Below are 14,076 nucleotides of genomic sequence, written 5' to 3'. Positions count from 1 at the left end.
TTTCAATCTCGTGACTGTCTCTCCTCTCTCAATGTTCTCAATCTCCCGACTGTCTCTCTTCTCTCAATGATTTCAATCTCCCCACTGTCTCTCCTCTCTCAATGTTCTCAATCTCCCGACTGTCTCTCCTCTCTCAATGTTCTCAATCTCCCGACTGCGTCTCCTCTCTCAATGGTCTCAAGCCCCCCACTGTCTCTCCTCTCACAATGTTCTCAATCTCCCCGCTGCCTCTCCTCTCTCAATGTTCTCAATCTTCCCACTGTCTCTCCTCTCGCAATGTTCTCAAACTCCCCACTGTCTCTCCACTCGCAATGTTCTCAATTCACCCACTGTCTCTCCTGTCTCAATGCTCTCAATCTCCCCACTGCCTCTTCTCGCTCAATGTTCTCAATTCACACACTATCTCTCCTCTCTCAATGTTCTTTATCTCCCCATTGCCTCTCCTCTCTCAATGTTCGCAATTTACCCACTGTCTCTCCTCTCTCAATGTTCTCAATCTCCCTACTGTCTCTCTTCTCTGAATGATCTCAATCTCCCCACTGTCTCTCCTCGCTCAACGTTCTCAATCTCCCACTGCCTCTTCTCTCTCAAAGTTTTCAATCTCCCCACTGTTTCTCCTCCCTCAATGCTCTCAATGTCCCCACTGCCTCTCCTCTCTCAATGCTCTCAAACTCCCCACTGTCTCTCCTCTCTCAATGTTCTCAATCTCCCGACTGTCTCTCCTCTCTCAATGTTTTCAATCACCCCATTGTCTGTCCTCGCTCAATGTTATCATCTTCCCACTGTCTCTCCTCTCCCAAGGTTCTCATCTCCCCACTGTCTCTCCTCTCTCAATGTTCTCAATCTCCCCACTGTCTCTCCTCTCTCAATGTGCTCCATCTCCCACTGTCTCTCCTCTCTCAATGTTCTCAATCCCCCTACCGTCTCTCCTCTCTCAATGATCTCACTCTCCCGACTGTGTCTCCTCTCTCAATGTTCTCAATCTCCCCACTGTCTCTCCTCTCTCTATGCTTTCAATCACCCCATTGTCTCTCCTCGCTCAATGTTATCATCTTCCCACTGTGTCTCCTCTCTCAAGGTTCTCAATCCCCCCACTGTCTCTCCTCTCTCAATGTTCTCAATCTCCCCAGTCTCTCTTCTCTCAATGTTCTCAATTTCCCCACTTTTTCTCCTCTCTCAATGTTCTCAACCTCCCCAATGTCTCTCCTCTCTCAATGTTCTCAATCCCCCTACTGGCTCTCCTCTCTCAATGTTCTCAATCTCCCCACTGTCTCTTCTCTCTCAATGTTCTCAATCTCCCCAATGTCTCTCCTCTCTCAATGTTCTCAATCCCCCTACTGGCTCTCCTCTCTCAATGTTCTCAATCTCCCCACTGTCTCTTCTCTCTCAATGTTCTCAATCTCCCCACTGTCTCTCCTCGCTCAACGTTCTCAATCTCCCCACTGTCTCACCTCGCTCAACGTTCTCAATCTCCCCACTGTCTCTCCTCTCTCAATGTTCTCATCTCCCCACTGTCTCTCCTCTCTCAATGTTCTCAATCCCCCCACTGTCTCTCCTCGCTCAACGTTCTCAATCTCCCCACTGTCTCACCTCGCTCAACGTTCTCAATCTCCCCACTGTCTCTCCTCTCTCAATGTTCTCAATCCCCCCATTGTCTCTCCTCTCTCAATGTTCTCATCTCCCCACTGTCTCTCCTCTCTCAATGTTCTCAATCCGCCCACTGTCTCTCCTCTCTCAATGTTCTCAATCTCCTGACTGTCTCTCCTCTCTCAATGTTCTCAATCTCCCCACTGTCTCTCCTCTCTCAATGTTCTCACTCTCCCCACTGTCTCTCCTCTCTCAATGTTCTCAATCTCCCGGCTGTCTCTCCTCGCTCAACGTTCTCAATCTCCCCACTCTCTCACCTCGCTCAACGTTCTCAATCTCCCCACTGCCTCTCCTCTCTCAATGTTCTCAATCTTCCCACTGTCTCTCCTCTCTCAATGTTCTCAATCCCCCCACTGTTTGTCCTCTCTCAATGTTCTCAAACTCCCCACTGTCTTTCCTCTCTCAATGTTCTCAATTCACCCACTGTCTCTCCTCTCTCAATGCTTTCAATCACCCCATTGTCTCTCCTCGCTCAATTTTATCATCTTCCCACTGTCTCCCCTCTCTCAATGTTCTCAATCACCCTCCAGTCTCTCCTGTCTCAATCTCCCCACTGTCTCTCCTCTCTCAATGTTCTGAATCTCCCCACTATCTCTCCTCTCTCAATGTTCTCAATCTCCCCACTGTCTCTCCTCTCTCAATGTTCTCAATCTCCCCACTGTCTCTCCTCTCTCAATGTTCTCAATCTCCGACTGTCTCCCCTCTCTCAATGTTCTCAATCTCCCCACTGTCTCTCCTCTCTCAATGTTCTCAATCTCCCCACTGTCTATCCTCTCTCAATGTTCTCAATCTCCGACTGTCTCTCCTCTCTCAATGTTCTCAATCCACTCGCTGTCTCTCCTCTCTCAATGTTCTCAACCTCCCGACTGTCTCACTCACTCAATCTTCTCAATCTCCCCACAGTCTCTCCTCTCTCAATGTTCTCAATACCCCCACTGTCTCTCCTCTCTCAATGTTCACAATCTCCCCACTGTCTCTCCTCTCTCAATCTTTTCAATCTCCCCACTGTCTCTCCTCTCTCAATGTTCTCAATCTCCCCACTGTCTCTCCTCTCTCAATGTCCTCAATCTCCCCATTGTCTCTCCTCTCTCAATGCTCTCAATCTCCGCACTGTCTCTCCTCGCTCAATGCTCTCAATTCACCCACTGTCTCTCCTCTCTCAATGTTTTCAATCACCCTATTGTCTCTCCTCGCTCAATATTATCATCTTCCCACTGTCTCTCCTCTCTCAAGGTTCTCATCTCCCCACTGTCTCTCCTCTCTCAATGTTCTCAATCTCCTGACTGTCTCCCCTCTCTCAATGTTCTCAATCTCCCTACAGTCTCTCCTGTCTCAATCTCCCCACTGTCTCTCCTCTCTCAATGTTCTCAATCTCCCCACTGTCTCTCCTCTCTCAATGTTCTCAATCTCCGACTGTCTCCCCTCTCTCAATGTTCTCAATCTCCCCACTGTCTCTCCTCTCTCAATGTTCTCAATCTCTGACTGTCTCTCCTCTCTCAATGTTCTCAATCCACTCGCTGTCTCTCCTCTCTCAATGTTCTCAACCTCCCGACTGTCTCACTCACTCAATGTTCTCAATCTCCCCACAGTCTCTCCTCTCTCAATGTTCTCAATCCCCCCACTGTCTCTCCTCTCTCAATCTTTTCAATCTCCCCACTGTCTCTCCTCTCTCAATGCTCTCAATCTCCGCACTGTCTCTCCTCTCTCAATGCTCTCAATCTCCGCACTGTCTCTCCTCTCACTCTGTTTTCACAGTCCAGGGAAAATATCTTGACAAATAGTTGTCATAAAGGCTACATTTTGGTGAATGATAATGAATTAGATTAGCAGGGGCACAATCACAAATTGTTCTTACCTGTTCTTCTGGAGTAATTCTTTATTCAACAACTTCTCCATCAACCCAGCCTCAATCTGGTCAAAAATCCTGCTGACTGCATCAAACATATTCACCTCCATCATGTCAATCACAAGCATCTTCCCGTACCTCGAGGAAAATAGACAATCAGTTAGCTATCCCCCTCCTCACTTTCCCCCTCCCCACTCTCCCCCTCCCCACTCTCCCCCTCCCGGCACTCACCCTCCTCACTCTCCCCCTCCCCACTCTCCCCCTCCCCACTCTCCCCCTCCCCACTCTCCCCCTCCCCATTCTCCCCTCCTCACTCTCCCCCTCCCCGCTCTCCCCCTCCCCACTCTCCCCCTCCCGGCACTCACCCTCCTCACTCTCCCCCTCCGCATTCTCCCCTCGTCACTCTCCCCCTCCCCGCTCTCCCCCTCCCCATTCTCCCCTCCTCACTCTCCCCCTCCCCGCTCTCCCCCTCCCCGCTCTCACGCTCCCCACTCTCCCCCACCCGGCTCTCCCCCTCCCGGCTCTCCCCCTCCCCACTCTCCCCCTCCCCACTCTCCCCCCTCCCGGCACTCACCCTCCACACTCTCCCCCTCCCCATTCTCATCCTCCTCACTGTCCACCTCCCCACTCTCCCCCTCCTCACTCTACCCCTCCCCACTCTCCCCTCCACGCTCTCCCCCTCCACACTCTCCCCCTCCCCATTCTCATCCTCCTCACTGTCCACCTCCACACTCTCCCCCTCATCACTCTACCCCTCCCCACTCTCCCCTCCCCGCTCTCCCCCTCCTCACTCTCCCCCTCCTCACTCTCCCCCTCCTCACTCTCCCCCTCCTCACTCTCCCCCTCCCCGCTCTCCCCCTCCCCACTCTCCCCCTCCCCACTCTCCCCCTCCCCACTCTCCCCCTCCCCACTCTCCCCCTCCCCATTCTCCCCACCTCACTCTCCCCCTCCCCGCTCTCTCCCTCCCCACTCTCCCCCTCCCCATTCTCCCCTCCTCACTCACCCCCTCCCAGCTCTCCCCCTCCCCACTCTCCCCCTCCCCACTCTCCCCCTCCCGGCACTCACCCTCCACACTCTCCCCCTCCTCACTCTCCCCACCTCACTCTCCCCTCCTCACTCTCCCCCTCCTCACTCTCCCCCTCCTCACTCTCTCCTCCTCACTCTCTCCTCCTCACTCTCCCCCTCCTCACTCGCCCCCTCCTCACTCTCCCCCTCCTCACTCTCCCCTCCTCACTCTCCCCCTCCTCACACTCCCCCTCCCCATTCTCCCCTCCTCACTCTCCCCCTCCCGGCTCTCCCCCTCCCCACTCTCCCCCTCCCTACTCTCCCCCCTCCCGGCACTCACCCTCCACACTGTCCCCCTCCCCATTCTCATCCTCCTCACTGTCCACCTCCCCACTCTCCCCCTCCTCACTCTACCCCTCCACACTCTCCCCTCCCCGCTCTCCCCCTCCTCACTCTCCCCCTCCCCACTCTCCCCCTCCTCACTCTACCCCTCCACACTCTCCCCTCCCCGCTCTCCCCCTCCTCACTCTCCCCCTCCTCACTCTCCCACTCCTCACTCTCCCCCTCCTCACTCTCCCCCTCCTCACTCTCCACCTCCCCACTCTCCCCCTCCTCACTCTCCCCCTCCTCACTCTCCCCCTCCTCACTCTCCCCCTCCTCACTCTCCCCTCCTCACTCTCCCCCTCCTCACTCTCCCCCTCCCCACTCTCCCCTCCCCATTCTCCCCCTCCCCACTCTCCCCCTCCACACTCTCCCCTCCTCACTCTCCCCCTCCACACTCTCCCCTCCTCACTCTCCCCTCCTCACTCTCCCCCTCCTCACTCTATCCCTCCTCACTCTCCCCTCCTCACTCTCCCCCTCCTCATTCACCCCCTCCTCACTCTCCCCTCCACACTCTCCCCTCCTCACTCTCCCCTCCACACTCTCCCCTCCCCACTCTCCCCCTCCACACTCCCCCCTCCTCACTCTCCCCTCCTCACTCTCCCCCTCATCACTCTCCCCTCCTCACTCTCCCCTCCTCACTCTCCCCTCCTCACTCTCCCCTCCTCACTCTCCCCTCCTGACTCTCCCCTCCTGACTCTCCCCTCCTGACTCTCCCCCTCCTCACCCTCCCCCTCCTCACCCTCCCCCTCCTCACTCTCCCCTCCTCACTCTCCCCTCCTCACGCTCCCCTCCTGACTCTCCCCTCCTGACGAACCCCCTCCTCACTCTCCCCTCCTCACTCTCCCCTCCACACTCTCCCCTCCCCACTCTCACCCTCCTCGCTCTCCCCGGCCTCACTCTCCCCTCCTCACTCACTCCCTGCTCACTCTCCCCTCCTCACTCTCGCCTCCTCACTCTCCCCTCCTCACTCTCCCCTCCACACTCCCCCCTCCTCACTCTCCCCTCCTCACTCTCCCCTCCTCACTCTCTCCTCCTCACTCTCCCCTCCTCACTCTCCCCTCCTCACTCTCGCCTCCTCACTCTCGCCTCCTCACTCTCCCCTCCACACTCTCCCCTCCACACTCCCCCCTCCACACTCTCCCCTCCTCACTCTCCCCCTCCACACTCTCCCCCTCCACACTCTCCCCTCCCCACTCTCGCCTCCTCACTCTCCCATCCTCACTCTCCCCCTCCTCACTCTCCCCTCCTCACTCTCCCCTCCTCACTCTCCCCTCCTCACTCCCCCCTCCTCACTCTCCCCCTCCTCACTCTCCCCTCCTCACTCTCCCCCCTCCCGGCACTCCCCCTCCTCACTCTCCCCCTCCTCACTCTCCCCTCCTCACCCTAACCCTCCCCACTCTCCCCCTCCTCACTCTCCCCCTCCTCACTCTCCCCCTCCTCACTCTCCCCCTCCTCACTCTCCCCCTCCTCACTCTCCCCTCCTCACTCTCCCCCTCCCCACTTTCCCCCTCCTCACTCTACCCTCCTCACTCTCCCCCTCCTCACTCTCCCCCTCCTCACTCTCCCCCTCCTCACTCTCCCCCTCCTCACGCTCCCCCTCCTCACTCTCCCCTCCTCACTCTCCCCCTCCTCACTCTCCCCCTCGCCACTCTCCCCCTCCCCACTCTCCCCTCCTCGCTCTCCCCTCCTCGCTCTCGCCTCCCCGCTCTCCCCCTCCTCACTCTCCCCCTCCTCACTCTCCCCCTCCTCACTCTATCCCTCCTCACTCTCCCCCTCCTCACTCTCCCCCTCCCCACTCTCCCCTCCTCACTCTCCCCCTCCACACTCTCCCCTCCTCACTCTCCCCCTCCTCACTCTCCCCTCCTCACTCTCCCCTCCACTCTCTCCCCTCGCCACTCTCCCCCTCCACACTCCCCCCTCCTCACTCTCCCCCTCCTCACTCTCCCCTCTTCACTCTCCCCTCCTCACTCTCCCCTCCTCACTCTCCCCCTCCTCACTCTCCCCCACCCCACTCTCCCCTCCTCACTCTCCCCCTCCTCACTCTCCCCCTCCTCACTCTCCCCTCCTCACTCTCCCCCACCCCACTCTCCCCTCCTCACTCTGCTCTCCTCACTCTCCCCTCCTCACTCTCCCCCTCCTCACTCTCCCCCTCCCCACTCTCCCCTCCTCACTCTACCCCTCCACACTCTCCCCTCCCCGCTCTCCCCCTCCTCACTCTCCCCTCCTCACTCTCCCACTCCTCACTCTCCCCCTCCTCACTCTCCCCCTCCTCACTCTCCACCTCCCCACTCTCCCCCTCCTCACTCTCCCCCTCCTCACTCTCCCCCTCCTCACTCTCCCCCTCCTCACTCTCCCCTCCTCACTCTCCCCCTCCTCACTCTCCCCCTCCCCACTCTCCCCTCCCCATTCTCCCCCTCCCCACTCTCCCCTCCTCACTCTCCCCCTCCACACTCTCCCCTCCTCACTCTCCCCTCCTCACTCTCCCCTCCTCACTCTCCCCCTCCTCACTCTATCCCTCCTCACTCTCCCCTCCTCACTCTCCCCCTCCTCATTCACCCCCTCCTCACTCTCCCCTCCACACTCTCCCCTCCTCACTCTCCCCTCCACACTCTCCCCTCCCCACTCTCCCCCTCCACACTCCCCCCTCCTCACTCTCCCCTCCTCACTCTCCCCCTCATCACTCTCCCCTCCTCACTCTCCCCTCCTCACTCTCCCCTCCTCACTCTCCCCTCCTCACTCTCCCCTCCTGACTCTCCCCTCCTGACTCTCCCCTCCTGACTCTCCCCCTCCTCACCCTCCCCCTCCTCACCCTCCCCCTCCTCACTCTCCCCTCCTCACTCTCCCCTCCTCACGCTCCCCTCCTGACTCTCCCCTCCTGACGAACCCCCTCCTCACTCTCCCCTCCTCACTCTCCCCTCCACACTCTCCCCTCCCCACTCTCACCCTCCTCGCTCTCCCCGGCCTCACTCTCCCCTCCTCACTCACCCCCTGCTCACTCTCCCCTCCTCACTCTCGCCTCCTCACTCTCCCCTCCTCACTCTCCCCTCCACACTCCCCCCTCCTCACTCTCCCCTCCTCACTCTCCCCTCCTCACTCTCTCCTCCTCACTCTCCCCTCCTCACTCTCCCCTCCTCACTCTCGCCTCCTCACTCTCGCCTCCTCACTCTCCCCTCCACACTCTCCCCTCCACACTCCCCCCTCCTCACTCTCCCCTCCTCACTCTCCCCCTCCACACTCTCCCCCTCCACACTCTCCCCTCCCCACTCTCGCCTCCTCACTCTCCCATCCTCACTCTCCCCCTCCTCACTCTCCCCTCCTCACTCTCCCCTCCTCACTCTCTCCTCCTCACTCTCCCCTCCTCACTCTCCCCTCCTCACTCTCGCCTCCTCACTCTCGCCTCCTCACTCTCCCCTCCACACTCTCCCCTCCACACTCCCCCCTCCACACTCTCCCCCTCCTCACTCTCCCCTCCTCACTCTCCCCTCCTCACTCCCCCCTCCTCACTCTCCCCCTCCTCACTCTCCCCTCCTCACTCTCCCCTCCTCACTCTCCCCCTCCCCACTCTCCCCCCTCCCGGCACTCCCCCTCCTCACTCTCCCCCTCCTCACTCTCCCCTCCTCACCCTAACCCTCCCCACTCTCCCCCTCCTCACTCTCCCCCTCCTCACTCTCCCCCTCCTCACTCTCCCCCTCCTCACTCTCCCCCTCCTCACTCTCCCCTCCTCACTCTCCCCCTCCCCACTTTCCCCCTCCTCACTCTCCCCCTCCTCACTCTCCCCCTCCTCACGCTCCCCCTCCTCACGCTCCCCCTCCTCACTCTCCCCCTCCTCACTCTCCCCCTCCCCACTCTCCCCTCCTCGCTCTCGCCTCCCCGCTCTCCCCCTCCTCACTCTCCCCCTCCTCACTCTCCCCCTCCTCACTCTCCCCCTCCTCACTCTCCCCCTCCTCACTGTCCCCTACTCACTCTCCCCCTCCTCACTCTATCCCTCCTCAGTCTCCCCTCCTCACTCTCCCCCTCCTCACTCTCCCCCTCCCCACTCTCCCCTCCTCACTCTCCCCCTCCTCACTCTCCCCTCCTCACTCTCCCCTCCACTCTCTCCCCTCGCCACTCTCCCCCTCCACACTCCCCCCTCCTCACTCTCCCCCTCCTCACTCTCCCCCTCCTCACTCTCCCCTCTTCACTCTCCCCTCCTCACTCTCCCCTCCTCACTCTCCCCTCCTCACTCTCCCCCTCCTCACTCTCCCCCACCCCACTCTCCCCTCCTCACTCTCCCCCTCCTCACTCTCCCCCTCCTCACTCTCCCCTCCTCACTCTCCCCCACCCCACTCTCCCTTCCTCACTCTGCTCTCCTCACTCTCCCCTCCTCACTCTCCCCCTCCTCACTCTCCCCTCCTCACTCTCCCCTCCTCACTCTCCCCCTCCTCACTCTCCCCCTCCCCACTCTCCCCTCCTCACTCTCCCCTCCTCACTCTCCCCCTCCACACTCCCCCCCTCCACACTCCCCCGTCCTCACTCTCCCCCTCCTCGCTCCCCCCTCCTCACTCTCCCCCTCCACACTCACCCCCTCCTCACTCTCCCCTCCTCACTCTCCCCCTCCCCACTCTCCCCCTCCTCACTACCCCCTCCCCACTCTCCCCTCCTCGCTCTCGCCTCCCCGCTCTCCCCCTTCTCACTCTCCCCCTCCTCACTCTCCCCCTCCTCACTCTATCCCTCCTCACTCTCCCCCTCCTCACTCTCCCCCTCCTCACTCTATCCCTCCTCACTCTCCCCTCCTCACTCTCCCCCTCCTCACTCTCCCCCTCCCCACTCTCCCCTCCTCACTCTCCCCCTCCACTCTCCCCTCCCCACTCTCCCCCTCCTCACTCTCCCCTCCTCACTCTCCCCTCCCCACTCTCCCCCTCCACACTCCCCCCTCCTCACTCTCCCCTCCTCACTCTCCCCCTCCTCACGCTCCCCTTCTCACTCTCCCCCTCCTCACTCTCCCCTCCTCACTCTCCCCTCCTCACTCTCCCCTCCTCACTCTCCCCCTCCACACTCTCCCCTCCCCACTCTCCCCCTCCACACTCTCCCCCTCCACACTCTCCCCCTCCTCACTCTCCCCTCCTCACTCTCCCCTCCTCACTCTCCCCTCCTCACTCTCCCCCTCCACACTCTCCCCTCCCCACTCTCCCCCTCCACACTCCCACATCCTCACTCTCCCCTCCTCACTCTCCCCCTCCTCACTCTCCCCTCCTCACTCTCCCCTCCTCACTCTCCCCCTCCTCACGCTCCCCTTCCCACTCTCCCCTCCTCACTCTCCCCCTCCTCACTCTCCCCTCCTCACTCTCCCCTCCTCACTCTCCCCCTCCACACTCTCCCCTCCCCACTCTCCCCCTCCACACTCTCCCCCTCCACACTCTCCCCCTCCTCACTCTCCCCTCCTCACTCTCCCCTCCTCACTCTCCCCTCCTCACTCTCCCCTTCCACACTCTCCCCTCCCCACTCTCCCCCTCCACACTCCCACCTCCTCACTCTCCCCTCCTCACTCTCCCCCTCCTCACTCTCCCCTCCTCACTCTCCCCTCCTCACTCTCCCCTCCTCAATCTCCCCCTCCTCACTCTCCCCTCCTCACTCTATCCCTCCTCACTCTCCCCCTCCTCACTCTCCCCCTCCTCGCTCTCCCCCTCCTCACTCTCCCCTCCTCACTGTCCGCTACTCACTCTCCCCCTCCTCACTCTATCCCTCCTCACTCTCCACTCCTCACTCTCCCCCTCCTCACTCTCCCCCTCCCCACTCTCCCCTCCTCACTCTCCCCCTCCACTCTCCCCTCCCCACTCTCCCCCTCCTCACTCTCCCCTCCTCACTCTCCCCTCCCCACTCTCCCCCTCCACACTCCCCCCTCCTCACTCTCCCCTCCTCACTCTCCCCCTCCTCACGCTCCCCTTCCCACTCTCCCCTCCTCACTCTCCCCTTCCTCACTCTCCCCTCCTCACTCTCCCCTCCTCACTCTCCCCCTCCACACTCTCCCCTCCCCACTCTCCCCCACCACACTCTCCCCCTCCACACTCTCCCCCTCCTCACTCTCCCCTCCTCACTCTCCCCTCCTCACTCTCCCCTCCTCACTCTCCCCTTCCACACTCTCCCCTCCCCACTCTCCCCCTCCACACTCCCACCTCCTCACTCTCCCCTCCTCACTCTCCCCCGCCTCACTCTCCCCTCCTCACTCTCCCCTCCTCACTCTCCCCTCCTCACTCTCCCCCTCCTCACTCTCCCCTCCTCACTGTCCCCTCCTCACTCTCCCCTCCTCACTCTCCCCTCCTCACGCTCCCCCTCCTCACGCTCCCCCTTCCCACTCTCCCCTCCTCACTGTCCCCTCCTCACTCTCCCCCTCCTCACTCTCCCCTCCTCACTGTCCCCTCCTCACTCTCCCCTCCTCACTCTCCCCTCCTCACTCTCCCCTCCTCACGCTCCCCCTCCTCACGCTCCCCTTCCCACTCTCCCCTCCTCACTCTCCCCCTCCTCACTCTCCCCCTCCTCACTCTCCCCCTCCTCACTCTCCCCTCCTCACTCTCCCCTCCCCACTCTCCCCCTCCACACTCTTCCCCTCCTCACTCTCCCCTCCTCACTCTTCCCTCCTCACTCTCCCCTCCTCACTCTCCCCTCCTCACTCTCCCCCTCCTCACTCTCCCGTCCTCACTCTCCCCTCCTCACTCTCCCCTCCTCACTCTCCCCCTCCTCACTCTCCCCCTCCTCACTCTCCCCTCCTCACTCTCCCCCTCCTCACTCTCCCCTCCTCACTCTATCCCTCCTCACTCTCCCCCTCCTCACTCTCCCCCTCCTCGCTCTCCCCCTCCTCACTCTCCCCTCCTCACTGTCCGCTACTCACTCTCCCCCTCCTCACTCTATCCCTCCTCACTCTCCACTCCTCACTCTCCCCCTCCACTCTCCCCTCCCCACTCTCCCCCTCCTCACTCTCCCCTCCTCACTCTCCCCTCCTCACTCTCCCCTCCTCACTGTCCCCTCCTCACTCTCCCCTCCCCACTCTCCCCCTCCACACTCTCCCCCTCCACACTCTCCCCCTCCTCACTCTCCCCTCCTCACTCTCCCCTCCTCACTCTCCCCTTCCACACTCTTCCCTCCCCACTCTCCCCCTCCACACTCCCACCTCCTCACTCTCCCCTCCTCACTCTCCCCCTCCTCACTCTCCCCTCCTCACTCTCCCCTCCTCACTCTCCCCCTCCTCACTCTCCCCTCCTCACTCTCCCCCTCCTCACTCTCCCCTCCTCACTCTATCCCTCCTCACTCTCCCCCTCCTCACTCTCCCCCTCCTCGCTCTCCCCCTCCTCACTCTATCCCTCCTCACTCTCCACTCCTCACTCTCCCCCTCCTCACTCTCCCCCCTCCCCACTCTCCCCTCCTCACTCTCCCCCTCCACTCTCCCCTCCCCACTCTCCCCCTCCTCACTCTCCCCTCCTCACTCTCCCCTCCCCACTCTCCCCCTCCACACTCCCCCCTCCTCACTCTCCCCTCCTCACTCTCCCCCTCCTCACGCTCCCCTTCCCACTCTCCCCTCCTCACTCTCCCCCTCCTCACTCTCCCCTCCTCACTCTCCCCTCCTCACTCTCCCCTCCTCACTCTCCCCTCCCCACTCTCCCCTCCCCACTCTCCCGCTCCACACTCTCCCCCTCCACACTCTCCCCTCCACACTCTCCCCCTCCTCACTCTCCCCTCCTCACTCTCCCCTCCTCACTCTCCCCTCCTCACTCTCCCCTTCCTCACTCTCCCCCTCCCCACTCTCCCCCTCCACACTCCCACCTCCTCACTCTCCCCTCCTCACTCTCCCCTCCTCACTCTCCCCTCCTCACTCTCCCCCTCCTCACTCTCCCCTCCTCACTCTCCCCTCCTCACTCTCCCCTCCTCACTCTCCCCTCCTCACTCTCCCCTCCTCACTCTCCCCTCCTCACTCTCCCCTCCTCACGCTCCCCCTCCTCACGCTCCCCCTTCCCACTCTCCCCTCCTCACTCTCCCCCTCCACACTCTCCCCCTCCTCACTCTCCCCTCCTCACTCTCCCCCTCCACACTCTCCCCTCCCCACTCTCCCCCTCCACACTCTTCCCCTCCTCACTCTCCCCTCCTCACTCTCCCCTCCTCACTCTCCCCTACTCACTCTCCCCTCCTCACTCTCCCCACCTCACTCTTCCCTCCTCACTCTCCCCCTCCACTCTCTCCCCTCCCCACTCTCCCCCTCCACACTCCCACCTCCTCACTCTCCCCTCCTCACTCTCCCCTCCTCACTCTCCCCTCCTCACTCTCCCCCTCCTCACTCTCCCGTCCTCACTCTCCCCTCCTCACTCTCCCCTCCTCACTCTCCCCCTCCTCACTCTCCCCCTCCCCACTCTCCGCTCCTCACTCTCCCCCTCCTCACTCTCCCCCTCCTCACTCTCCCCCTCCTCACTCTCCCCTCCTCACTCTCCCCTCCTCACTCTCCCCTCCTCACGCTCCCCCTCCTCACGCTCCCCCTCCTCACGCTCCCCCTTCCCACTCTCCCCTCCTCAGCTCCCCCTCCTCACTCTCCCCCTCCTCACTCTCCCCTCCTCACTCTCCCCCTCCACACTCTCCCCTCCCCACTCTCCCCCTCCTCACTCTCCCCCTCCCCACGCTCCGCTCCTCACTCTCCGCTCCTCACTCTCCCCCTCCTCACTCTCCCCCTCCTCACTCTCCCCCTCCTCACTCTCCCCCTCCTCACTCTCCCCCTCCTCACTCTCCCCTCCTCACTGTCCCCTCCTCACTCTCCCCCTCCTCACTCTCCCCTCCTCACTCTCCCCTCCTCACGCTCCCCCTCCTCACGCTCCCCCTCCTCACGCTCCCCCTTCCCACTCTCCCCTCCTCAGCTCCCCCTCCTCACTCTCCCCCTCCTCACTCTCCCCTCCTCACTCTCCCCTCCTCACTCTCCCCTCCTCACTCTCCCCTCCTCACTCTCCCCTCCTCACGCTCCCCTCCTCACGCTCCCCCTCCTCACGCTCCCCCTCCTCACGCTCCCCCTTCCCACTCTCCCCTCCTCAGCTCCCCCTCCTCACTCTCCCCCTCCTCACTCTCCCCTCCTCACTCTCCCCCTCCACACTCTCCCCTCCCCACTCTCCCCCTCCACACTCCCCCCTCCTCACTCTCCCCTCCTCACTCTCCCCTCCTCACTCTCCCCCTCCTCACTCTCCCCT

General features: G+C 61.7%; 1 long non-coding RNA gene across 1 annotated transcript in view; it reads right to left on the bottom strand.

Annotated features, from left to right (window-relative positions):
* Positions 1 to 3,633, bottom strand: part of LOC140406497 (uncharacterized) — a 104,945-nt gene extending 101,312 nt beyond the window's left edge. Inside the window, exon 1 of the long non-coding RNA XR_011939171.1 lies at positions 3,503 to 3,633. This is a non-coding gene — a long non-coding RNA (uncharacterized lncRNA). The remainder of the gene's footprint in view (positions 1 to 3,502) is intronic.
* Between the last annotated feature and the right edge of the window lie 10,443 nt (positions 3,634 to 14,076).

Source organism: Scyliorhinus torazame, unplaced genomic scaffold, assembly GCF_047496885.1.
Source record: "Scyliorhinus torazame isolate Kashiwa2021f unplaced genomic scaffold, sScyTor2.1 scaffold_575, whole genome shotgun sequence".
NCBI classification, from domain to species: domain Eukaryota; kingdom Metazoa; phylum Chordata; class Chondrichthyes; order Carcharhiniformes; family Scyliorhinidae; genus Scyliorhinus; species Scyliorhinus torazame.
The sequence above is the reverse complement of the archived record's forward strand: the minus strand, read 5'-3'. Positions and strand labels throughout refer to the sequence as shown.